Raw genomic sequence first — 27,145 nt, 5'->3', positions numbered from 1 at the left:
CACCTTTCCCGGACTTTTCTTTCCTCTGTTTCCAAGTTTATCATAAAGCATAAAGACACAGGAGGGACTTGACCCTCTTCTCTCTCTCTCCACTTTATCACATGGGTTTTGTCCCCTCTTTTCGTTTCTTTTTATTTTACTATTATCTACCCACTCTTCTTTTCTTTAAACATAAAACCCTCTCTCTCCTCATTCATTTTATTATTATTATTATGTACATACTCAGAATCCAAAACCCCACACACACATATATATTTTGCTTTCTTTTCATTAGTTTATACATTTTGTTTCCTTTTCACCATTTTTCCGTAAGAGAGAGAGAGAAAGGGGCACACCCAATTCACTTTTCTTTTTTAATCACACCCATCCACCGCCCAAATTTTATTTTTTATTATAAAACTTAATTGGTGCTCTCAATTCGCCCTGTTCCCCACTCCATCCTTTATTATTTTTATTCATTATTATATATTCATCATCATCATGCTTATCATTTCATCACCATCTCCATATTTTTTTTTATTATTCGATTAAAAAAAAAAAAAAAAAAAAAAAAAAAAAAAAAAATCCATCATTCCACAAACTTGTTGTTTCTTCATGCCGGGGATCAACCCCGATCAGAATTTTACAGCAAAAAAAAAAAAAAACGCAAATCCAACACCCACGACAACAACGGCTTTGTTTTCTTTTCTGCAAACAACCACATCCACAGGCGGGATTTTTCTTCTCTTCGCCTATTCCGCCGGTCTTTTCTTCTTGCCTCCGTCCTGGGCGGCCCTTGACGGTGTTGCCTCCGTGTTTCCCACTCCACTGGGCACGATCACTACTCCCTGCTCCTCCACTGCAGCATATGGCGGACAACCAAATCGGAACATCACGGTGGCCTTCCGCTTCAGCTCCTTGTTTTCTGCCTTTAGCACACTAATCTCTGCTCGCGCATCCTTATACATGCGTTGGAGCAGAGCTAGTTGGGCGTTTAACTGCTGCACCTCATTTGTCCTACTCTGCAGCCGGTTCGACAAGTTTGTGACCGCCGTCATGGTTTCTACACATGACTTCAAAGTATACTGATTGGCCTCCACATCCGACTGTACTGCCATTCTTTGCTCCACATACCGCATCGGAAAGTTCAACGGAGCAAACTCCGGGGCGCTTGGTTGAGGTTCCAGTGCCACCGCACCAGTTATCTCTCTTGTTGACTCATTGAGGTCGGGAAAGAGAGTGAGTAGACCACGGGATGAAGATGCCGTATTCTGGGTAGCTGAACGGGAAGAAGAGGCCATTGTTCAGATGTTTCAGAGAAGGGTTGGATACAAAGTCTTTACCGAGTGTTTCAGAATGACAATGTTCAGAGAGTTTCAGACTGGTTTCCACAGCCTCCGCAATGGTTTATATCGACACTGACGAAGCGGCCGACACGCGCATTGTCGATCACGTGCATCGCCGCGTGTCTGGCGCGCCTTTTGATGGCTCGTCTTTTGATGAATTGGACACGCCTTTTGATAGCACGCCTTTTGACAAAAATGGGCACACCTTTTGAGGGTGCGACTTTTTAGGGGTCCGACACGACTCTGTAAACTGTCCCGACATTGATTCCGGTTAGCTCCTTTATGGGTCCGACAAGACTCTGTAAACTGTCCCGACATAGATTCCGGTTAGTTTCTACAAGGGTCCGACAAGACTCTGTAAACTGTCCCGACATAGATTCCGGTTAGTTTCTACAAGGGTCCGACAAGACTCTGTAAACTGTCCCGACATTGATTCCGGTTAGTTTCTACAAAGGTCCGACAAGACTTTGTAAACTGTCCCGACATTGATTCCGGTTAGTTTCTACAAGGGTCCAGCAAGACTCTGTAAACTGTCACAACAACTGTCACAACATTGTCTGCTACAACGGTCCGACATGACCCCATAAACTGTCTTCTCCATCGGTCTGACACCACCATACAGTGTCCTCTACAACGTTATGACACCCCCATACAGTGTCCTCTACACCGTTATGACACCACCATCCAGTGTCTTCACCAATGGTCTGACACGACCATACAGTGTCTCCTATCCTTTTTTATTTTTATGTATTTTCTTGTTTTGTTCCTCTCTCCAAACTCAAGTTGGTTAGTTTCTATCCTCCTTGAGTTTGCGGGGGGCTGTTAAAATATATCAATAAACCTACCACCACTACCACCTCACCTACTCCACTAAACCTAACCCACTACACCACTACCACCTCACCTACTCCACTAAACCTAACCCACTACACCTACACCACCTCACCTACTCCACTAAACCTAACCCACTACACCTACACCTACACCTACATCTACATAAGGAACCATTTGTAATAGACAGCATAAATCAATTTCATAAATCAATAATACAATCATTTCTCTTTATACATTAAATTTCTACAGTGCCAATTATGGTTATTGGTCCACTGTTATGAAGAATTTTCTTACGGGTCGAAAAAAATGGGGTTATGTGTCTGGGTCTATACCACGTCCTTTGGATCCAAAACAGGACAATTATCTAGCTGCTTGTGACACATGGGATTGTGACAATGCTCAAATTCTGACTTGGTTTCATAATTCTGTAGAAGATCGCATTGGAATGATGTTCTCCAAATATCCTACTGCCAAAGAGGTGTGGGAATACTTATTTGGTGTCTATCAACAGTCTAACTTTGCCAAACGGTATGAGTTAGAGTCCGCTATTCAGCATGCTTGTCAGCGGGATAAATCTATTCAGGATTTTTATGTTGAGATGACGGGTCTCTGGGATCAGCTTGCTCTTATGGAACCTCCTCGTCTTACAGCCCTCGATGCTTATGTGCAGTTTAGGGAAGAGGGTCGTTTGGTGCAATTTTTAACGGCTCTCTCTCCTCAGTACGAGGCTATCCGCGGTGGCATCCTTCACCGTTCTCCTCTCCCTTCTGTGGATGCTATTGTTCGTGAGCTTCTTTCCGAAGAAACACGTCTCAAAACAACCAATCAGACTGTGTCTCCTTCAGTCTTCTTAACACAGCCACCCCTATTGGCACCTCCATCTGCGTCTCCGCCCCAGTCTTCTGTCAAACCCACAAAGGGGCCCTTAGCATCAGATGAGTGTGCTTTCTGCCATCAAAAGGGTCACTGGAAGTACAATTGTCCTAAGAAGAACCGTCAGTCTGCTCAATCATCTCAGCCACAATTCCGAGGTCCTGCTCCGAGTACTTTTCACCCTCCTGCTGCTTATACTTCATCTGCTCCGGCTTCTGATCCTGACTTGGCTTCCTTGAGTGCTCAGGTTGCACAACTTCAGCATATCTTGTCCACCTCTCAGTCATCCCCATCTGCCTCCGCTCTCACCTCTTCTCATTCAGGTTTGCTTGGGTCCTCTTCAGGATCGGGTATCCAAGAAGCAGATTGGGACCGGCCGTAGAGTTGGAGATCTCTATGTGGTGGAACGCCTGCATCTTCCTCAGTCTACCTCCCCCGTTGCACTTTCATCTTTTCAGTTAGATTCTCAGTCGAGTCAGTTATATCTGTTGGGTCTGTTATACTGTCTGCTGTGTCTGCAGTCTCTATTCCGTCCGTTTTATATGTTTCTCAGTTATCTGTCAGTTTATTATCTATTAGTCAACTGGATGCCTTCTGAGATTGAATCTGAATCTGAATCTGTCTCTGACTCTGAAACTGATGTTCTGGATGCCTTCTGAGATCGAATCTGCATCTGAATCTCACACTACCGCTCGGTTTCAGTTTCTTCTTAGCAAACTCTCAGTGTTTTCTGCTAAAACACCTTGAGTTTGAGCGGGGGTGTTAGAATATAATAGAATATTATAAATTTGTGTTTTGTACAAATTAGAGTCCTATTAGAGGCATGATTGTGTTATTAAGTTAGAGTCCTGTTAGAGACATAATTGTATTTGTATTTTCCTTAATTTGTGTTTTGTACAAATTAGAGTCCTATTAGAGGCATGATTGTGTTATTAAGTTAGAGTCCTGTTAGAGACATAATTGTATTTGTATTTTCCTTTTTGGTTTAGGATTTAGGGCTATATAATCTACGATCTGATTGTAATCTTTGATACATTGAATTTTGCATATACAGAAAAGTTTTCAGGATTCTTACAGGTTACTCAAATTACGCTATAAAGATAATTATTTACATTTGCCATTACACTATGAAGAGAATTATTTACATTTGCAAATGGCAAGTCATAACTATTGTTCATGGAGTTTAGAATAAAAAATGCTAGAGACTCCAAAAAAAATACCAAAAATTCTACACAACAGTATTGTGTACAATTTTTTTATTTTTTTGGGATCCTTAGCATTACTCGTTCAGAATAGAATGCAAAGTCAAGAACAGCACAAAGAACAGAAACACAAGATCTTGGAACAGTCAGGCATATTCAAGAGAGAGAGAGTGCAATACAATGTATTTAAGCTTAAAACTTGAGGCAGAAGATTGAAAGCAAATTGAACGTTTTTTTTTTTTTTTTTGGGCTGGGCTAAAACAAATTGAACTTACATGCTACAGGCCGAGACCATTTCAAAGAAGGTAACATCATTAAAGGGGATGTCCTTGTCTCGCATAGACTCTGCAAGAGAATACTTTGGCTGGTTGGCATCCTTTATTGAAAGCACTCATCAGAGATGAACAAGCAATAGCATCCGGTTGGACATCATTCATTTCCATTTCCAAAAGTATTGCAGATGCTTTTTCCCAATTCTCTGCAATTAGAGAACTCTTTAAGTTTAGCTTATCATGTATATCCTTCTAGTCAATGTCAGATAATTAAATTACTTACCCACAGCATTATATGCATGTATCATTGTGGTATATGTAATAGCATCAGGACAACAACCTTCCATCTTCATCATGGTGAACATAGATTCTGCTTCAGTGAGTTGACCCTGAAAATTTGTATACAGATGAGATTCCTTTCAAGTCATGTAAGTGATTACTTAGAGATAAGTTTTCCAAAACCTTGCCTGTTTACTGTAGGCACAGATCGCAGATGAGTACACCTCCTTGGACAAGGGAATTTTTTCTCCCTAAGAAATTCTAGAGCTTCATCATACTTTGACATCCTACAACAACTACTTTTTAGCACAGTGTAAGTAACAGAATCAGGTATAACTTTCTTTTTCCTCATAGATCTATATAACTTCAAAGCTTTCTCATACTCCCCCACATTCATGTAACTTCCAATGGCAGAGTTATACGCAATCGCATTTCAGCAGCTGAAAGTATGGAATCAATCAACGCCCACAGGCAGCCAAGAGGGTACAAATTGAGACAATGTTTGGCTGCATCCCATTTTGTTCCATCTCACGCAGCACTTCAATGGCTTTGGCTAGAAACCCATTAGATCCATAGGCATCTATAAGTGCATTGTAACTTACCACATTTGGCTTCCAATTGTTTCGTTTCATCAGGTCAAATATTTCCCGGGCCTTTTCAGGTTGCTCAGATCTTCCATACGCATTGAGCAAAGATGTATAAGACACAACATCTTGTCGAAAACCATTTTGCCTTATCTTGTTGAAAATTGACAGGACCTCTTCACTCATAACATGTGAAGCATAGGCACCTATCAAAGCATTATAAGAAACAATGTTGGGTTGTAAACCTTCTGCAATCATGGTGTTAAAACAGTCTTGCAGTTCTCAATCCATCCACTAACAGAATACAAATGAATCACGCTAGTGAATGTCACAATATCAGGATGACACTCTGCTCTTTTTTCCCTCATTGAATTGAAAATATCAATTAGCTTTCCCATAATGTCCAAGCTTTATCAGGCAATGTATCACAATATTAAGGGTAGTGGTGTCGGGACGGATACTTGTCCCTTTCATTAGTTCAAAATAGGACAGGGCTTTCAAATACTGAGCTCCACTTTTGTAAGCAGACAGAACAATATTGTGTCTCACTAGATCAGGCCCAACTCCATTCACTGTCATCTTCCTGCAAACTTGCAGAGCTTCTCTCCATTTTCCACTAGATCCACATGCATTGATCAAGTTGTTATGTGTTGATCGACTAGGAGGAATCTGCACAATAACTTAAATAAGCTAAGGTCACAGATGTATTCTGTAGAATGATGGCCTCAGAGACTGGAGAAACTGCACAAATAAATTATACAAATAAAAATCAAAGATCTATCCTGTAGAAAGATGGCATCAGAGACGTATTATGAATTTCAGATAATGACAACAAATAAAATGATGACAGATAATATTCCATAATAAGAATAAACAAGATAGAAATTGTTAATAGAATAGTTATGCATGATGCTAGAACAACATAAAAAATTCACGCATTCCTAAATAACAATTATAATCAATAACCACATAACCATAGATCACCATGACTAACTAAATTGCTTTATGCATTCAAAACCTTTAAGCAGCAAGAAACCTAGGATTGCAATAGAATTCAGCAAGGGACATTCAATTAAGATCACCAAGGCAACTAGGCAGATAAAAAATGACGCAACCTCCAAGGCAAAGTGGTGCTGAGTAGGAGTTTCATAATTTCTCTCAAAAAGTAAATTACTCGCAAAATTACCAGCACAAGTCAAGTATAAAGTAAATCTGAATGTATCTTAGTTCCTGAGTTGGTATATTTCTAACATGATGACGATCTGTAGATGTCACATCCCACTAGAAAAATTAAATAAACAAAACACTATTTGACAAGTTGAAATACTTCTCCAACTAAAGAATCTACGTCTCAATTCCTTCAATTCAAGTGATATATTGTAATAGAGAGGACTCTGACCAATTTTATTTTATTTTATTTTTTCACTTTTCAAGTCACTGACTTTTTCAAATAATAACTTATTTATCAAAACTCTGATAGGCTCTTCCCTTTCCAGTGCTACATACAAAGAATAGACACTACTCCAAATTAACTAAACATATTTTCAAACTAATTAAATCTTTTGTTCCCACAAACCACACTGATTTCCTTCAACAACCCTGTCAATTTAAATCAGATCATGCAAAAATTAGAGCTAATCCTTCCAAAACTCCACCTGAAGTTCTAGAATGATCATAATTTGCAACTATATTTTGTGCCAGCCATATGTACCAGTAGATCGAAAATTTAATAAATAACTAAGCATCTAAACCATGGTTTTACATAACGCCTGTTACATAACATACCAGCCATTATGTAACAGGAATTTGAAGGCTGATTTAGTTACAAGGTAATATATTAGCAGTAAGAAAGAGTGACACTGTATCAGCCATTACGGTACCTTAACAAGCTGTATTGGCCATTAGTTAGCCAATGCGGCCGTTACAGCTACAGTCAACATAAACACACCCAAATGCTATATGGATCACATTTTACACTCCTTTTTCTTCCTTTCCCTCTCTGCAGCTGCACTCTACTTGTTCGAAATATTGTAATCTACTCCATTAGGGCTCGAAACTTCAAAGTTCAAGCTTGATATTGGTATTTCTTCTTAGTGTTAAGGCTAGTTGCTTCATATCCACAGATGTACTTGATTTCAAGTGCTTTTTCTTCTTTCTTTTTTTGGCAATGATTTTTTTTTATATATAAATATTATTTAGGAAATTTAGTGTTATATACCATGTGTTCTCTTCAATATCTTGTGTGCTGTAACTTATAAGATGAATTGGCTTCGTGTTGTTTTATTTTTACAACTTTCCATTCTAGTAGCATTTCTAATTATTCTAGTTACTGAAATTTCCTTACTAGATGAATTTCTCCACTTTTTGACCTTAAACAACATAAAATTCAATATCATTTATGAACAAAAATGTTTTTAGGTTCCACAACATCGATTAAAAATCATTATACATTCAAATTGTGATAAATAGGTTTAGAACATATTTATCAATGAGTTTTTTGGCATGTGTTAGTACTTCAAAAAAATAATTATGAGTTTAGTCTCCAATGGGAAATCTACAATATGCACCCCCTAAAAAGTGCACTTGTAAAAACAAAGTTGCGAATATTTGTGATGGAAGTCATGATTTTTGAGGTGAAAGTTATGAATGGTGAAGTTATGGTGCACATCCTAAAGTTGAAGTTATACTTTTTGTGATGAACAAAAAAGTTAAATTTTTTGTGATAAGCAAAAAGTTATACATTTTGTGATAAAAGTTATACTTTTTTGTGTGCATACCATATACACCCTTCTTGGGTGTACACGGTAGCCTTTCCCATTGTGAATTCCTACTATATATTAGTTAAGACTCCAGCTAACATTACACTACGATTTAAAACCATGACTTGAACTATCAAAATTTATACTAACAAAAATCCATAAAGAATATTACAAGTGATATAATGAAGAAAGAGGTGAACTATGTTAAATTGTTATCATGATAGTAGCAATAATCGAAATGAACCCAAAATGATGAAGTTTCCAAGTAATAACAAAAATTACGTTCTCCAAAGATAACATCTAAGCATGAAAAGAAAAACATTACAAGCACTAGTTTGATAAGGAATAAGAGTACCCACAGATGCCCGAAGCGTATCTTCCATAATATTCACTGCCCAATGCCATTGACCAGCTCAACCATGTGCATTGATGAGGGCATTGTAAGTTTCAGCATCAGGCTTACACCTACCAGAAAAATAACAATTGTAGACAATAATGTCACTGGGGAAAATTCTAATGGGACCAGTGCATCTTACACATCACAACAAGGTCCAAGTTAAAAATAAATAAATAAAAAAAGGAGTTCATGCTTTTTAGTGCATATCAACTATATAATGCTTCATTGTTGAAGGATTACAAGTCTGCTTGTAAGAGGATTTTTGTGTAGGTAAAAAACACCTCAAAGTCTCTTTTCCTTGTGCCAAGCACTCCAAGTTTTCAATTTCATGGGAACTCAACTTCTTTAGCTTCTTACAAGTTGAAACCTTAACATTACAAAAACCTCAAATAATCCTGCAACCAATGTTCTTTTCGTAGACTTCAACATGTTAGTGGCCCCTTTCTCTTCCTATGAAAGCGGTTGGTACAAGGTCTGTAGCGGTTGCGGTAACCGAAACTGCGAATTTTTTTATTTTTCGCACAATTTGAAAAAAACTTACCGATACGCATATTTTTTTTTTTTTCAAAATCATATTTATTGGATAATAACATAAACTTTGATAAATTTTTGATAATTTTTAAGTATGATCCAATATATTTCATATTTTCAAATCACTATAAAATGAGTTTTTTTACATTTTATTTCATTAATTAATGACTTTATATGTCATAAATCCATATTACAGTTGTGGCAAAAATTCCTTTTATTGGACTTAGATGTATAAAATTATTTTTAATTATTATACTTGTGGAAGCACTTAGAAAATATGAAGAAGAAGAACTCCGAAAATATGAGGAAGAAGGAATATATTTCTGTTATATTCAAAACTTCTTATCTTACAAGACCAAATGACACTCCTTATATAGGAGATATTACAAACATCATCATAACCCATTATATGCCACTTACATATTATATATTACCACTATCTACCACTATCATATTATATACATGCCACTATCTACCACCAACACCACTATCATATTCTATACATGCCACTATCTACAACCAACACCACTATCATATTCTATACATACCACTATCTACCACCAACACCACTATCATATTCTATACATGCCACTATCTACCACCAACACCACTATCATATTATATGCATGAACACAATTTCCAGCACTCCCCCTCAAGCTGGTTTGAAGATATCTTCCATAGCCAGCTTGCTAGTCAGCTTATCAAATTGCTTCTTGTGTAGTCCCTTCGTTAGCACATCAGCTAATTGTTCACCTGTTGGAAGGTAGGTCATACAGATTATGCCAGCATTGATTTTCTCCTTGATGAAATGTTTATCCACTTCTATATGTTTTGTGCGATCATGTAGAACTGGATTATGAGCTATAGATATAGCTGCTTTGTTGTCACAATAGACCTTCATAGGTGTCGGGTGAGAAAGCTTTAATTCTTCAAGAATTCTTTTAATCCACATTACTTCACAGATTCCATGGGCAACAGCTCTGAACTCTGCTTCTGCACTACTTCTAGCTACCACATTCTGTTTTTTACTCCGCCATGTAACTAGGTTCCCACCTACAAAGGAGCAGTATCCGGATGTTGATCTCTTGTCTGTAACACTTCCTGCCCAGTCTGCATCTGTGTATACTTCAACTTGAAGATGTCCATGTTTCTTGAATAGTAAGCCTCTCCCTGGAGTTCCTTTCAAATATCTTAAGATCTTATAAACGGCCTCAAAGTGCTCTGCCCCTGGTGAGTGCATGAACTGACTTACCATGCTGACTGCAAAGGCAATATCAGGCCGCGTATGAGACAAGTAAATCAATTTCCCTACAAGTCGCTGATATTGTTCTCTCTCTTTGACTTCTTCAGCCTTAGCAGCTTGTAACTTCAAGTTAGGCTCGATCGGAGTCTCCGCCATGTTACAACCAAGCATACCTGTTTCTCCAAGGAGATCAAGAACATATTTTCTCTGATTAACGAATATACCTTCCTTGGATCTTGCAAATTCCATTCCGAGGAAATACTTGAGGGCTCCCAGATCCTTAATGTGAAATTCTTTTGCGAGTTTCTCTTTGAGGGCTGCTAACTCTGCTTCATCATTACCAGTTAAAATGATGTCATCAACATAAACAATCAAAATTGCAATTTTACTATTTTTTGAATGTTTATAAAATATTGTGTGATCTGTTTGACTCTGCGAGAAGCCACAACTGATAACTGCCTTCCCAAAGCGTTCAAACTACGCTCTTGGTGATTGTTTGAGTCCGTATAATGACTTGTTCAATCTGCATACTCTGTCACTTCCAAGTCTCTGCTCAAATCCCGGCGGTAGGCTCATGAACACCTCCTCTTCAAGATCACCATTGAGAAATGCATTTTTAATGTCAAGTTGATGTAGAGGCCAATCTGAATTTACTGCAAGAGATAACAGTACTCTGATGGAATTTATTTTAGCAACAGGAGCAAACGTCTCCTGATAGTCGATCCCATAAGTTTGAGTGAAGCCTTTAGCTACCAGTCTCGCCTTGTATCTCTCAATGCTTCCATCTGCGTTACATTTTATCGTAAACACCCATTTACACCCAACTGTTTTCTTGTCTTTGGGTAGATCAACTATCTCCCAAGTACCACTTCTCCTTAAAGCATTCATCTCCTCCATGACTGCTAATTTCCAATTCGGATCATCCAATGCTTCCTGTATATTCCTTGGAACAAACAAGTGTGAAATCCTAGATGTGAAAGCTCTATGGTTTTTAGACAGTCTTTGATAGGAGAGGTAATTTGCAATAGGATGTTTAATGCAATTTCGAACACCTTTCCTAATTGCTATAGGTACATCAAGGTCGGAAATAGAAGGAATAGGATTACCTAAAATTTCGATGCCAGAACTCGGGTGGACATTCGGGTCATTAGGATGGACGTTCGGGTCATTATTCCTCAGATGAAATCGCTTCCTAGTATAAACCTGAAGCTCAGGATTTAGATCATTTTGTAGTACTTCTCCCCCTAAACAAGAATCTTCTTGACTAGGCACCATAGAACTTGGTTCTCCTAAGTGATCATTATCAGACAGATGTGGTTTTTGTGTAGGATAAATGACATTGGGGAGCGGGATAGAAATATCCCAAAAACGGTCTTCTACTCCACTTGTCTCCCCCTGAAGAGAAGTGTTGGGGAAATAGGATTTTGTTTCCACAAATGACACATCCATACTCACATGAAATTTCTTGTTTGGAGGATCGAAGCACTTATACCCCTTTTTGTTTGAGGAATAACCCAAAAAAACACATTTTATAGCACGGGGGTCAAGTTTTGAACGAAATTGACTGGGAACATGAACATAGGCAGTACATCCAAAAACTTTGGCGGGTAAATCAGAAAACAACCTCGTGTCAGGAAAAAAAGTTTTGAGACAATCAAAAGGTGTTTTGTATGTTAACACCTTTGTAGGCATCCTGTTTATCAAATAAGAGGCTGTTAAAATTGCTTCACCCCATAAATATTTAGGAACATGCATGTAAAACATTATAGCACGTGCTACTTCAAGTAGATGTTTATTTTTTTGTTCTGCAATGCCATTTTGTTGAGGGGTATCCCGACATGTAGATTGATGAAAAATCCCCTTTTTTTCCAAAAACTCACCCAACTGCTCATTGAAATATTCTGTTCCATTATCAGAATGTAAAATACCAATTTTGGTTTGAAATTGGTTTTCAATCATATTGTAAAAATTTGTGAATAAATTTTTCACGTCAGATTTTTTATTCATCAAATAAATCCAACATAAGCGGGTATGATCATCAATAAATGTAACAAACCATCTTTTACCAGAAAGAGTAATGATTTTAGAAGGGCCCCAAACATCACTATGAATCAAATAAAAAGGTTTTGAAGCCTGGTAAGGTTTTGGCAAATAAGTAGAGCGATGAAATTTTGCAAAAATGCAACTTTCACAATGAAAAGAAGAACAATCAATCCCTTTAAATAATTCTGGAAATAAATGTTTCAGATAAAGAAAACTAGGATGTCCTAGCCTATAGTGCCATAGCATTATTTTTCTCGAATAGAGATTGAACTGGTACTATTAAAGCTCTGAGCTTTTTTATTACTAACAGGTACTTCATCAAAGTAGTAAAGACCTTCAAGCATCCTAGCACGTCCAATCATCATCCCCGAGTTCTGGTCCTGAAATTCACAATGGGATTCAAAAAATGTAACACGACAATTAGAATCCTTAGATAGTTTACTGACAGACAAAATGTTACAGGCTAAGTTGGGGACGTGAAGAACAGCATTGAGATTAATTTTCTCAGTTAGTTTAATAAATCCTTTTCCTGCAATAGGTGAAAAACTACCATCGGCTATTCTGATTTTGTCATGACCAGAACAAGGGAAATAGATACTAAATAAATGGGAAAAACTAGTCATGTGATCGGAGGCACCGGAATCTATGATCCACGGAGAGAAGTTTAGGCAAGAGAAGGCTTTAGGATTTCTACCTGTTTGTGCCAACAAAACACTAGGAGTACCGGTTGAGGAGTTGGATTTTATCAGCTTTAAGAGTTGATCAATCTGCTCTTTGTTGAAGGGACCTGAATCGGCTTCATTAGCGGTAGGAAAGCCACGATTCTTCTCTCCTTGTTTGCTGCTTTTCCAGTTGACAGGTTTGCCATGAATCTTCCAACACGTTTCGCGTGTATGGCGAGGCTTGTTGCAAAAATCACACCAGACCCGTGGCTTATCATCAAACCTGCGCTGGTAATTTGCAGCCTTGTTGGCCGCAGCATCGCTAATTAAAGCAGAAATTTCAATTGATTCACCATTACCTTTTTTCTTAAGCATGACGCTCCTTCGGCCCTCTTCCCTTCTGACTTCGGCAAATACTTCGCCAATGGATGGGAGAGGAGGTCTGCCAATAATTCTTCCTCGCACTTCATCGAACTCAATGTTGAGGCCGGCAAGAAACTTGTAAATACGGCTGTCTTCCACAGTTTTCTTGTGGTGGTTACAGTCGTCAACCGATTTCCATTCGTATGTGTTGAAGATGTCAAGATCCTGCCACAACCTTTTCAACGAATTGAAATATTTGGTGACGGAATCATCTCCTTGACGAATCTCTCCCAACTTCAAAGTTAATTCGAAAACTTGAGATTGATTTCCTAGGTCAGAATACATCTGACTAACATTATCCCACAATTCTTGTGCAGTAGTATAGCACATGTAATTAGAGCTTATATCCTCCTCCATGGAATTGACCAACCATGTCATAACCATGGAGTTTTCAGCGTCCCAATTGTCGAACAGCGGATCATTAACAGCAGGAGCCTTCTTGTCACCAGTGATGTAACCGATCTTTCCTTGCCCACGGATATACATCCGGACAGATTGTGACCAGCGGAGAAAATTATCACCATTTAGGCGGATGGTGGTGATTTGGACAGAGTGAGAGTTGGACGTTTTCACCGGAATGGCAGCGGCAGGGGTTGAAGTGGTTCCGGACGTGACTTCCGACATGGCTATGACGGTTTTAGGGCTGCTGTGTTTTTTGTTGCTCTGATACCAACTTAGAAAATATGAAGAAGAAGAACTCCGAAAATATGAGGAAGAAGGAATATATTTCTGTTATATTCAAAACTTCTTATCTTACAAGACCAAATGACACTCCTTATATAGGAGATATTACAAACATCATCATAACCCATTATATGCCACTTACATATTATATATTACCACTATCTACCACTATCATATTATATACATGCCACTATCTACCACCAACACCACTATCATATTCTATACATGCCACTATCTACAACCAACACCACTATCATATTCTATACATGCCACTATCTACCACCAACACCACTATCATATTCTATACATGCCACTATCTACCACCAACACCACTATCATATTATATGCATGAACACAATTTCCAGCAGAAGCATATGTAGATTTTAACTTAAATAGTTTTTAAAAAGTATATATCCTTAATGGAAGAATCTAACAAAGTACATAACATAATAGCACAATTCACAAATAACAGAGATTACATTTTACATAATGTTACTACTAAAATTGCATAATGTCACTACCAAAATGAGTGACGTTGTGCATCTTGGGATTCAGATTGTTGAGCTTGATTGTTGCTGCTATCTTCAACCCACCAAAATGAGTGACATGGTGCATCTTGGGATTCAAATTGTTGAGCTTGATTGTTGTTGCTTCCTTCACCCCACCAAAATGAGTGACATGGTGCATCTTGGGATTCAGATTGTTGAGCTTGATTGCTGCTGCTACCTTCACTGTATCCAATAGGAAATTATAGAAGTGAATGTGGTCATCATGTCATCCCTTTCTATTTGGTGCACTAGGGGAGAAAATGCATACCTTGGCTGAAAAGGATCAACATACTCTTCTTGGGCTTGTAGATAATTTGGCAAAACGTATCCTAGAGAACCATGTTGTTGAGGGGTCCAATGGTAATTTTGTTGAGGTGGGTAAGGATAGCTCTGGCTATCACTACTATAGGATTGGTAAGGGTGATATGGATAACTCTAACTAATATAAGATGAATCAAACTGTTGTTCTATGCTTCTTATTCTTCTTTCATCCCTACACGTATCACTACCACAAAACCTTGTAGGTAGTTGGGGAAAAGGTGCAACAGGTTCTCCAACATAATAATGTTCTCCAATATTGCATAATCCAAATCCTCTAATAAAATCTTCATTTCCTGCACCAAAACTAGTACCATCACCACCATTGTCGCCGCCACCATCACCGTGAGAAGTGCCTCCACTGTCACCATCTTCACCTCCTCCATCAGATGGTGTTAAACCGCTACTATTGTCACTTTGAGTTGGAGTAAGAGTTGAGCTTAAAGAAGTGCGTCGAACTTGATATCTATAGTTGTCACCACCATCGTTTCCATCGCTGCCATCGCCATTGCCGTCGCTGCCGCCAACACCACCACCACCATCATCATCATCTGAGACCAAATCTGGCCATTCAGAATTATCCACACCATCTCGTAAAGGATTTTCCCTTTCTTCTATCCATGGACTTATTAGATCATCTTCTTCAAATATGTGATCCAAGTTAATAGGATTAAAGTTCCTATCAATCTCCTCTTGGCTTCTTCTTTTAACGTGTCTCAATATTAATCTCATGTTGTAGGTGATGAAGACTAATCTTTGGATTTTCTTATATTTCAATTTATTCCTCATCTTTGTATGGATGAGACTAAAAGTACTGCAGTGAGATGATGTGGTGGTTTGATTTAACACTTCCACAGCTATTTTTTGAAGTTCAGGAGCACAACTACCATGAATAATCTACCACTCAGCTACATAAAATTACATTACTTTAGACATAAGTCAAAATAAGATAGAAAATTATTTAAGTATTCATGTATTGTAAATTCGTAATTTTGAAAATAAAACCTGGATTTGATTGTTTTCATGCTTTTTGTGCTAAAGGAGTGCCAAAAGTTTCCTGTTTATCTCAAAATATCAACAACTACAATTTGGACAATCATTGCAAGTAACATTTGCAAAAGTAGATTATTACTATTAAAATTTAAATAATTGGTACGTACTTGATATGTTACTTTTACTTGAGCATCCATATTAGGCTCCAATTTGGTAATTACTTTTTTAAGTCCATCCATCACTTCTCTTATTATTTCATTGGATGAGGCAATACCATATTGGAATTGAGGATTTAAAAAATATCCTTCAAGGAAAAAAAAAAGGCAATTAATAATTGAAAGTAAATATACATGTTATAATTGAAATCGTAACACTTACCAGCCGCATGCAAATCTTGATGTAATTGAAAAGACCATCAAGTTTCAATAATTTATCAATACTCAGTGTACTAGCGGCAATCTCTTTTAATTGCCAACTTTGCTCTATCCATACCTTCATATATGAAACCCATTGTTGGCTTCTCATCCTCATCAACCAACCGCAATACTCTAACAAGTGGCTCATGAGCTTTACAAAACTCTGTTGCTTTCTACCAAAACTCATTTCCCAAAATAATTTTTTTGACCTTGTAAGCCTTCCCCTATCTAGAATTCTTCCATTCATCACTATTAAACATAGCTCTCAATTGTTGTTCATATCTAACAATACTCTCAATGGCAATAAAATTTGTAGCAAATCGAGTGATGGCAGGTCGAATCAATTCTCTATCTCCAGTGAATTTTCTCATTAAATCTAACATCCATCCACTATTATAAATGAAATTGGTGATGGTTTTACCATCTTCAATCACCTTTGCAACACTTTTCTTATTGGCTATGTCTTTTAGCATGAGATCGATACAATGTACCGAACAAGCTGTTCAATATAAATGTTTCATTTTTCTCATTAACATTTTTCCACCAACTTTCAGTGCAGGTTCATTATCAGTCACCACTTGAACAACGTATTGCTCTCTAATTTCATCAACAACTTTATCTAACCCAAAATAATATTCAGCAGTCCTACTAATAATATTAGAGGCATCAATTGATTTGTGAAATATAGTACCTCTATTGCAGTACACTAAGAAGATGATGTGTTGCCGAGTTAGATTGCTCCAACCATCACACAAGATGGATACACCAGAACTACCACTTGCATCATATTGTGATCCATGACCTGCAACACCTCGTCTAATTTTTTGCTTTTCCTCCTATTGTTGTTCTAAACGAATACTCGCTTGTCTATCCCTGGTCATCTCTGGATCAGAGTCAGAGTCATCATCTCGAAGATCTACAAAATCTCCTTCTTCATCCTCATCATAGAGATCATCTCCCCTAATATGTGGTTCCAATTCAACTTTTCTCTTTTGTTTGTCTGTTTTACTCATTTTCTTATCTTGTAAATGTTTCATCATTTCTTGCATCACGTGTCTACTATCATCAGGACAAGAATGCACTTGCCCCATTTGATGTGCTAAGTGTTATTTGAAACGCGTAATCCCACCTTTAATGAGATGTCCACAAAATTTGCAAATAATATGATGCCTAGTGCCTTCAACTCGAGTTCCAAATTTCCAACCAATATCATCACTTGTGGGTTCATCATTAGCACCCTTTTGTCGTGGCATTTTCGAATTTGAATTCTACATCATTGATACATTTTTTAATTTATTTTAAATGTTTACAAAATTATTTTTGAGCAAAACTTGAACTAAACTATATTTACAATTATTAAATGAAATGATTATAAAAAAATTGCAACCACTATTTGTACATTTGGATTTTACATGCTAATGTAACCATATAAAAATTAAAAAATAAATTATAAAGATTTTTTTTTTTTTTTTGAACTATTGATTTTCTTTTTTTTAAATATATTTTTGAAAAAAAAAATGTTGCCATAAAAATTGTTGTCACAACACATCACAATAACAAAATAAAAAATATTTATAATTAAATATTAAATGAAATGATTATGAAAAACATGCAACCATTATTTATACATTTGGATTTTACATGCTAATGTAATCATATACAAATTAAAAAATAAATTATAAAGAAAAAAATCCATACATAGTTGTTTTTTAGGCTTGAATCACTTGAGTATTCGTTATCTTTTTGAATAACTGCAAATAAACATAATAATAATCAATAAAAACAAACATATATAAAATGTATGAATATAATTATAGGTGCTATGAATTTTAGATATTATAAATAAAAAAATCAATCACTAATTATTATATATAAAATGCTAAAAGTAAGTGTTTCGCTATATATATTTTTAAATTAAATTGGTAAATATATCACCATAATTTTTTTTGTTTACAGACCAGTGAGAATTATTCAAAAAAAAAAAAAAGGGCCAGTTGGAGACCACACAAACAAAAACAAAACAATATTAAACATCTTCCAAAGGCAACCAAGCAGCTGAAGACTATTGTTCAAAAAAAAAAAAAAAAGCCAGTTGGAGACCACACAAACAGAACAAAATAATATTAACTATCTTCCAGAGGCAGCCAAGCAGCTAAAGACCATTGTTCAAAAAAAAAAGGCAGTCGAACAAAACTTTTACTTACAAAGTCACAGGTTTAACACAGGTTCTTCATCTCCTTACAGAGGCAGCCAATATTATTCATCTCCTTCATCTTCAACACAGGTTCTTCATCTCTTCCCTCTTCTCTCTCTATCTCTCACTCCTCTGTATTTCCTTTTCTCTCTGTATCCCTCTTCCCATGAACCATTCTTCCTTATTTTTTTGTCAGAAACTCAGTTTAAGATGGTTGAAAATTTGTGGATCTGAATCTCAATTGGAGAGATTTTAAAGACTGAAGGTTGTGGATCTATTCTGAATATGATGGAATGTCACTTCAAAGTGGTTCACGAGCTGAAAAGAACTCAAGACAAAATATGTTCAACCATAAAGGTATGTACAAAATCTGTTGAATATATATATTTTCAGCTTTTTCTTTTGTTTTTTTTGAAAAGAATCAGCTCAATACAGTGTGTAACGGTGCGTAACAGGCCGTTACAGCATCGTTACAGCCACTACGACAATGGCTACGGCCGACACACCTATAAATCTCAATCACACCGCAAAAGCAGGGGTAACGCGTGGTGCCTACCACCGCAACCGATACGTAACACTGCATTTTGAAACATTGTGCTGGTATCTAGAAACAAGAGGCATGTTTTCATCTAAGTTTTACTTTAAATTCCTCAATAAAAGCAACTTTTCATATTTTTAATTTGGCAAAACTTTATTATGCCCCCAAAAAGTTAAGGCAACGCATAGCAGTTTAGATAAACTACATGATATTCTTACATGTACCCAATGCTTCAAAATGCGGTGTTACATAACGGTTGCGGCCATTACGTAACGGTTGTGGCGGTAAGCACCATGTGTTACTCCCGCTTTTGCAGTGTGATTGAGATTCATAGGTGTGTCAGCCGTAGTGGCTATCATAGCGGCCATAACGGTGAACCACTTTTGAGCTGATTCTTTTAAAAGAAAAAACAAAAGAAAAATCTAAAAATATATATATTCAACAGATTTTGTACATACCTTTATGGTTAAACAAATTTTGTACAGATTTTGTCTTTAGTTCTTTGAAGCCTGTGAACCACTTTGAAGTGAGATTCAATAATATTCAAAATAGATCCACAGCCTTTAGTCTTTAGAAACTCCAATTAAGATTTAGATCTTCAGATCCACAAATTTTCAACCATCTTCAACTGAGTTTATGATAAAAAAATAAAGAAGAGTAATTCATGGGAAGAGGGATATAGAGAGGAGGAAATACGGAAGAGTGAGAAATAGAGAAAAAGAAGAGGGAATAGATGAGGAACCTATGTTGAAGATGAAGAAGAGATGAATAATATTGGCTGCCTCTGTAAGGAGATGAAGAACCTGTGTTAAACCTGTGACTATGTAAGTAAAAGTTTTGTTCTACTTCCTTTTTTTTTGAACAATGGCTGCCTCTGGAAGATATTTAATATTATTTTCTTTTGTTTGTGTGGTCTACAACTGTTTTTTTTTTTAACAATGGTCTCCGGCTGCCGGCTGCTTGGCAGCCTTTGGAAGATGTTTAATATTGTTTTGTTTTTGTTTGTGTGGTCTCCAACTGGCTCTTTTTTTTTTTTTTTTTTTTTTTGATTAATGATCTCCAACTAGTTTGTAAGCAAAAAAATTTATGGTGATATATTTAGCAATTTTAATTTTAAAATATATATAGCTAAGCACTTTTAGCATTTTATATATAATAATTAGTGATTGATTTTTTTTATTTATAATATCTAAAAATCATAACAACTATAATTATATTAATACACTTAATATATGTCAGTTTTTATTGATTATTGTTATTTTGTTTTTTTATTTGCAGGTTATTCAAAAAGATAACAAATATTTAAGTGATTCAAACCCAAAAAACAACTATGTATGAATTTTTTCTTTATAATTTATTTTTTAATTTTTATATGATTACATTAGCATGTAAAATCCAAATGTATAAATTGTGGTTGCATATTTTTTATAATCATTTCATTTAATATTTAATTATAAATATTTTTTATAGGGAAAATTAGTCTTAAGGTCCCCCCATTTTTAGTAATGGAAGAGATCCACAATATTATTTTATAATGTCTAAGGTTGTAAAACCCAAGTTTTGAATATTATTATTTTTGGATAGATTGGTAATTACATTAATTTATATGGGTCACTTAGTAATATCAAGAATTAGTTATGAGGTGGCATGATAATTTCTATTACTGAGATGGGTAATTTTGTAATTTTAAGAAATTAGGTTAATAACCCTAAAAAAAAATATATATATATATATAAATAAAAAGAGGGGAAAAGGGGGTTTCATATTTCTTTTATCACGACTACGCAGTGCATCCTTAGAAGGAACGACAGTTGGAAATTGAAGCCACTGAATGTTCTTGATTGCCCAATTGACTGAGGTATTTTTGCCCCATTGTTTACTTTATGTAAAGGGATCAATTGTTTATTATGTTATGTACAGGGGTCAATAGGTAGTCAGATGGTTTTGGGAAGGAAATTTGTGTGGATACCTAAATACTGAGAGTTTGGATGCATGGAGCAACGTGTATGTGAAACTGTATGGGTTATTGGAAACAGTGCAAATTATTTGCAATAGAATTTGGTACATTAGATAAGGTGTGTTTAACTATTAAATTAAGGGAATTGATTTGATATTTCTTGTATATTAAAGCATCTCATATATGCAGTGGGTTCTTGTGGATATGTAAAAGACACAAAAATATTTCTTGTATATTAAAGCATCTCATATATGCAGTGGGTTCTTGTGGATATGTGAATGACACAAAAATATTAATTTGTTTGAGGTTATATTTATTAGGTTCGTGCGATTGAAGTGGTGGAGTTGAGTATTTGAGATTAGTTTGGGAAATATTAGTTTAGCTGTTTGAGGTAAGTAACCCTCTATCACTGTTGGTACATTTTTTATTCCTATTGAATCGTTTAAAATTATAAGTATTTATTTATAGCCTTCTTGTTCTCTTAAAATAAAATATGGGTCAAGTATAAAACAACATCGAATATTATTATGAAAATTATTTGAATATTTTGTGGAACTATTCTGAAAACTGTACTACGTTTATTCTGAAAATATCGAATGATTTATTTAAAATTTGTCTATTGTTTGAATTTTGAACATCACTCTAGCCTGACTACGATTTGGACCCTAGCCAATGGGGGTTATTTATTGGCACAGAAACTAATGTCTTTTGGGGCTTTACCACCGGCCTATGTGTGGTTCTGGGCCTTGTCACGGGCTAAGTGACCGTAGTTATTAAAACTTGGGTTTTGTGAATCAAATCATTGAACCATCTGAATATCGAACCATCGATTTGAACAATGAATTACTTTGAATTATCTTGTTGGCTTTTCATTTAAAATGTATTGTACATTGTTTATTTTTAGCTATGAAACCATCTTACAAATAATTGTTCATTTATTGAACTGTAGAAAAATTTATATTTATTGGTTATCGATTTACTTATTAATTTTTTTATACTTGATCCAGCTAGCAGTGATGGTTGGTTATTTACTGGCCTTTCTAGCTTACCCTTATTTTTTTTTTCAGATTCTGAAGAGTAGAGCTGCGCGGGATTTTTTACATGTGGGAGTGCCGAGAGTAGGACTTTGAATTAAGTACTTGGATTATTGTTTTGTTAATGGATTTTATTAGTGAACTTGGTGGATAATTTCATATGATAAGAATAATCAATTTTTATGGATTTTAGCATTATGATAATTTAGGATTTAATTAGAGTATTTTACATTGTTGGTTATGTGTTGGACTCTTGGCCTTGCATGCTCATTTAAGCCAGGTTTTAATTTTAAAGGCTGGTATAGAATAGTGGTGAGATTGGGTAGATGTAGGATTGGGAACGCTTATAATTTGATATAATGTTTATTTTATTTTATTTTATTTTATTTTATTTTATGTTTTAGGAGCTTAAGAATAGAATAAGATGAGGTTTTATTATTGATGCATTTAGGTTGCGATGGAACATGAGGAGACATTGGCAAATATGGCTAGGAATACACGTCAGGGTCAAATGAATCGACGGACTGGTAGTAACAATCGGCGAGGGAATGTGACTAATAATGGTAGTGGTTCTCAAGCAATCGGAGGAAATCAAGGGCAAGAGTTGGGACAACAAGAACAAGCTGCAATCCCCAATCCAATTGAAATGGTTCAAGTGCTTCAGACGTTGGCCGGGGTGGTGCAACAACAAACCACCATAGGGATTAACTTGACTAGACTTATGGAGCAACAACAGCGGATGCAGCCAGGTGTTGGGCCACAACCAAGGCCACGTTGTAACATTACTAAGTTTAAGAAGATAGCCTTGGCATTTGACGGAGCCACAGACCCTTTGGAGGCTGAAAAATGGTTGACAAAAATGGAAAAGTTGTTTCACGTTTTTGAGTGTACGGATGATCAGAAGGTGACCTATGCTACGTTTATGCTACAAGGGATAGCTAATGATTGGTGGCAGGTGGAGAAGCGCATACACGAGCATGATGCCAACCCCTATACATGGGAAAGGTTTAAGAATGCATTCAATGAGAAATACTTCCCTAGGAGTGTTCGTCTACAAAAACAGAGGGAATTTTTGAAGTTAGAGCAAGGGAATAAGACGGTTGCAGAATATGAAGCTGAGTTTACGAAGTTGTCTAAATTTGCATCAGCATTTGAAGCAAATGAGGATAGCAGAGCACGAAAGTTTGAAGGTGGACTAAGAACGAACATTATGCAACAGGTGGTTCCTTTCGAGTTACCTACTTTTGGAGCAGTGTTGAATAAGGCTTTGTTGGTTGAGAGTGGCCTCACTAGAGCCCAAGAAGAGAAAGAAGAGAATTATAAGAAGAGGCCTAGTTCTTCCAACTTCCAAACTAACAGCTCGAAGGGCAATGCTAAGAGACAAAACACTTCTTCGGTTGGGAGTTGGGGAAGTCGAACTATGGGTAGTAGTGTTGATAAGAAGAATGATCGGGTACAATGCTCTAGGTGTAATGGATTCCATCGGGATAGTGAGTGTCGTTGGAATACTGGGCTTGTTTCTCTTGCGGGCAACAGGGGCACAGGATAGCTGATTGCCCTAACCGGAAGGGGCATGAGATTGAACAGAAAACATGGACAAATAAAGGAGCATCAACAGACAAAGGGTCTTCAGGAAGTCAAAAGAAAAATGGAGGTCATAAGCCAAAGACTCAGGGTCGAGTGTACGCACTCACGCAACAAGATGTTCAGACTTCCAACACGGTGGTGTCATGTACTGTTTTAGTGTCTTCTGTTTATGCACATGTGTTATTTGATTCTGGCGCTACAAATTCATTTGTGTCTATGGGATTTGTTGAGAAACATGGATGGAAATGTGTCTCTAGAGAGATCGACTTATGTGTTGAAACCCCAATAGGAGGTGTTATGGTTGCTGACTTAATTTGCAAATCTCGTGTGGTTAGTATAGATGACAGAAAATTGCTTGTAGACTTAATTGTTTTAGATATGCGGGACTTTGACATAATTCTTGGAATGGATTGGTTGGCAACCAATTATGCTTCTGTTGATTGTCCAGGAAAAAGGGTAGTATTTCAGATTCCTAATCAACCAGAATTTTGTTTTGTGGGTAGTGGAGTTAACACTCCTCTTTTGGTAATCTCAGCTTTGCAAGCTAGACGGTTGTTAAGGAATGGTTGCGAGGGCTATTTAGCTTCTGTGAGAGATACCTGTTAAAATCCACCTACTCTCCACCTACTTCACCCACTTAAACCTACTCCACTAAACCAAACCTACTCCACTAAACCTAACCCACTACACCACTACCACCTCACCTACTCCACTAAACCTAACCCACTACACCACTACCACCTCCACTTCACCTACTCCTTACCTACTACACACTCACCCTCTTCTATATATAGGAATCATGAATCATTGTATCAAAAAAAAAACATACATAAATCAATAATACAATTCTCTATTTTTCTTTATACATTAAATTTCTACATGGTATCAGAGCCATAAGATTTAGGCCCGTATTTTGTTTTTCTCACCGGCGGGCAGCCGGCCGGCAACCTTGCCTTCGCTGCCCGCTGGAATTTTGTACACATACCTTCACTTTCCTGCATCTTCCAACTTTCTTACAACTGTTGTCCCATAGATTGGCTTCATATCTACCAGTCCATCTATGCCTTGTGACAACTCTATACTGTGAAGTCCTCTGTCCAAATGTATCAATGGACTTCCTATGGCCAACTTGCTTCTGATCAAGCTTCTCAGCCCTCTCTTCTTCCCCTCCTTGAATGGTGTTTGGTACACCTCATGGCCTCTAAATGCATAGTAATTTGACTGTCATGGGTGTTGTTAGGGCACCTACCAAGTGTGCCTCTGTGGGTATTCAAGGGATTGCTTGGGTTTTTGGTGGTATGATCTTTGCCCTTGTCTACTGCACTGCTGGTATCTCAGGAGGACATATTAACCCAGCAGTGACCTTTGGATTGTTTCTGGCAAGGAAGCTGTCCCTAACAAGGGCTGTTTTCTACATAGTGATGCAGTGCCTTGGTGCCATATGTGGTGCTGGTGTTGTCAAGGGCTTCCAGCCATCTATCTATCAGGCAAATAATGGTGGGGCCAATTTTGTGGCACATGGTTAGAACCTTTTCAGAGGACTACAATGATTTGAATGTTGAGCCTTCGTTTGGAGAGACCAATCTCGACTTTGAAGGCAGAGAGAGGAGCACTAAGGAAAGCACACCCATTCTTCTTTTATTTATTTAATCACACTCACCAAGTTTGTTTCACTCTCATTATCACATTCATACACACCGGTATCATGTTGTCTTCAACTTTCTTTTGTTTATCATTTTAAAATACACCCTTATCATGTTGTTCCCCACCTTCTTTATTTTATATATATATATATATATCTCTTTTTATTATATTCTATTACTCAAACTCTCCTCCATTTGATTTTAAAATCACTTATTTTTTATTTATTTTTTCCAAATCACTTTTCCTCCTTTTTAAATACCCCACTTTATTTTGAAACAATCACACTGATATTTTTCATATAATCTATCTATAAATATTTTTTTTTTATCTATTTTCTTTCTCCTTTGTTTTCTTTCATTTTATTTTTATTTTTCCAACACATAATTTTTCCATTCAAAAAAAAAAAAAAAAAAAAAAAAAAAAAAAAAAACAATTTACAAATTTGCAAAACAAACCATATTTTATTCATCTCAGGGATCAACCCCGATCACAATTTTACAAAAAAAAAAAAAAAAAAAAAAAACAAACAACAAAAACAAACAACACATCCACAGGCGGGATTTTTTCTTATCTACTCTGCCGCCGGTCTCTTCTTCTTGCCTCCGTCCTGTGCGGCCCTTGACGGTGTTGCCTCCGTGCTTCCTAGACCACCAAGCAAGTTGCCTCCTCCCTGCTCCTCCACTACAGCATACGGTGGACCTCCAAATCGGAACATCACGGTGGCCTTCCGCTTCAGCTCCTTGTTTTCTGTCTTTAGCACACTTATCTCTGCTCGCGCATCCTTATACATGCGTTGGAGCAGAGCCAGCTGGGAGTTTAACTGTTGCACCTCATTTGTCCTGCTCTGCAGCCGGTGCGACAAGTTTGTGACCGCAGTCATGGTTTCCACACATGACTTCAGAGTATACTGATTGGCCTCAATATCAGTTTGCACCGCCATTTTTTGCTCCACCGACCGCATCGGAAAGTTCAACGGAGCAAAACCAGAGGTGTTTGGTTGAGGTTCACTGGCTCCCGCACCAGTTATTTCTCTTGTGTACTCGTTCAGTTCTGGAAAGAGCGTGAGCAGCCCACGGGAAGAGGAGGCCATGTTCTGGGTAGCTGGACGGGAAGAAGAGGCCATGTTGCTGAGTGTTTCAGAGACGGGTTGGTTACAGAGTATTACAGAGTTTCTCTCTCAGCAAAGGAAGAGTTTTTTCAGAGGATTTTCAGAAGTTTTTTGTCTGCCTCAGCCTCTGCCTCAACCTTGGTTTAAATAGCCAGGGCCGATCCGCGCATCGCGCGCCACTTGCCGACAGCCGACCAACGGGCGCGCAAGCCAAGGCGCCCACGTGCCTCGCCATCATGTCAGGCACACCTTTTTATGACTTGGGCACGCCTTTTGATGGCACGCCTTTTTATGGATTGGGCACGCCTTTTGATGGCACGCCTTTTGAAAAATTGGGCACACCTTTTGAGGGTGCGACTTTTTAAGGGTCCGACAAGACTCTGTAAACTGTCCCGACATAGATTCCGGTTAGTTTCTACAAGGGTCCGACAAGACTCTGTAAACTGTCCCGACATTGATTCCGGTTAGTTTCTACAAGGGTCCGACAAGACTCTGTAAACTGTCCCGACATAGATTCCGGTTAGTTTCTACAATGGGTCCGACAAGACTCTGTAAACTGTCCCGACATTGATTCCGGTTAGCTCCTTCAAGGGTCCGACAAGACTCTGTAAACTGTCCCGACATTGATTCCGGTTAGCTTCTTTATGAGTCCGACAAGACTCTGTAAACTGTCCCGACATTGATTCCGGTTAGTTTC

General features: G+C 37.2%; 1 protein-coding gene and 1 long non-coding RNA gene across 8 annotated transcripts in view; one reads left to right on the top strand and one right to left on the bottom strand.

Annotated features, from left to right (window-relative positions):
* The window catches only part of LOC145789151 (uncharacterized), a 58,565-nt gene that overhangs the window by 9,973 nt on the left and 21,447 nt on the right, over nucleotides 1–27,145 (bottom strand). For 3 of the 7 annotated variants that reach the window (XR_014346200.1, XR_014346199.1, XM_082898390.1), the window contains exons 2-5: nucleotides 8,488–8,593; nucleotides 4,974–6,110; nucleotides 4,790–4,895; nucleotides 4,510–4,712 (exon numbers count right to left, since the gene is read on the bottom strand). The gene's annotated coding sequence lies outside the window, so the exon portion shown is untranslated. The remainder of the gene's footprint in view (nucleotides 1–4,509; nucleotides 4,713–4,789; nucleotides 4,896–4,973; nucleotides 6,111–8,487; nucleotides 8,594–27,145) is intronic. The other 4 variants (XR_014346203.1, XR_014346204.1, XR_014346201.1 and 1 more) reach the window with 2 other exon arrangements.
* On the top strand, nucleotides 20,048–22,292 carry LOC145804130 (uncharacterized). The gene is made up of 2 exons (XR_014345747.1): nucleotides 20,048–21,466; nucleotides 22,143–22,292. It is a non-coding gene; the product is annotated as an uncharacterized LOC145804130 (long non-coding RNA).

The sequence above is a fragment of the Camellia sinensis genome, chromosome 12 (assembly GCF_055761805.1).
Source record: "Camellia sinensis isolate YWXY chromosome 12, ASM5576180v1, whole genome shotgun sequence".
In the NCBI taxonomy this organism is placed as follows: domain Eukaryota; kingdom Viridiplantae; phylum Streptophyta; class Magnoliopsida; order Ericales; family Theaceae; genus Camellia; species Camellia sinensis.
This window is presented reverse-complemented; position numbering and strand designations above follow the sequence as displayed.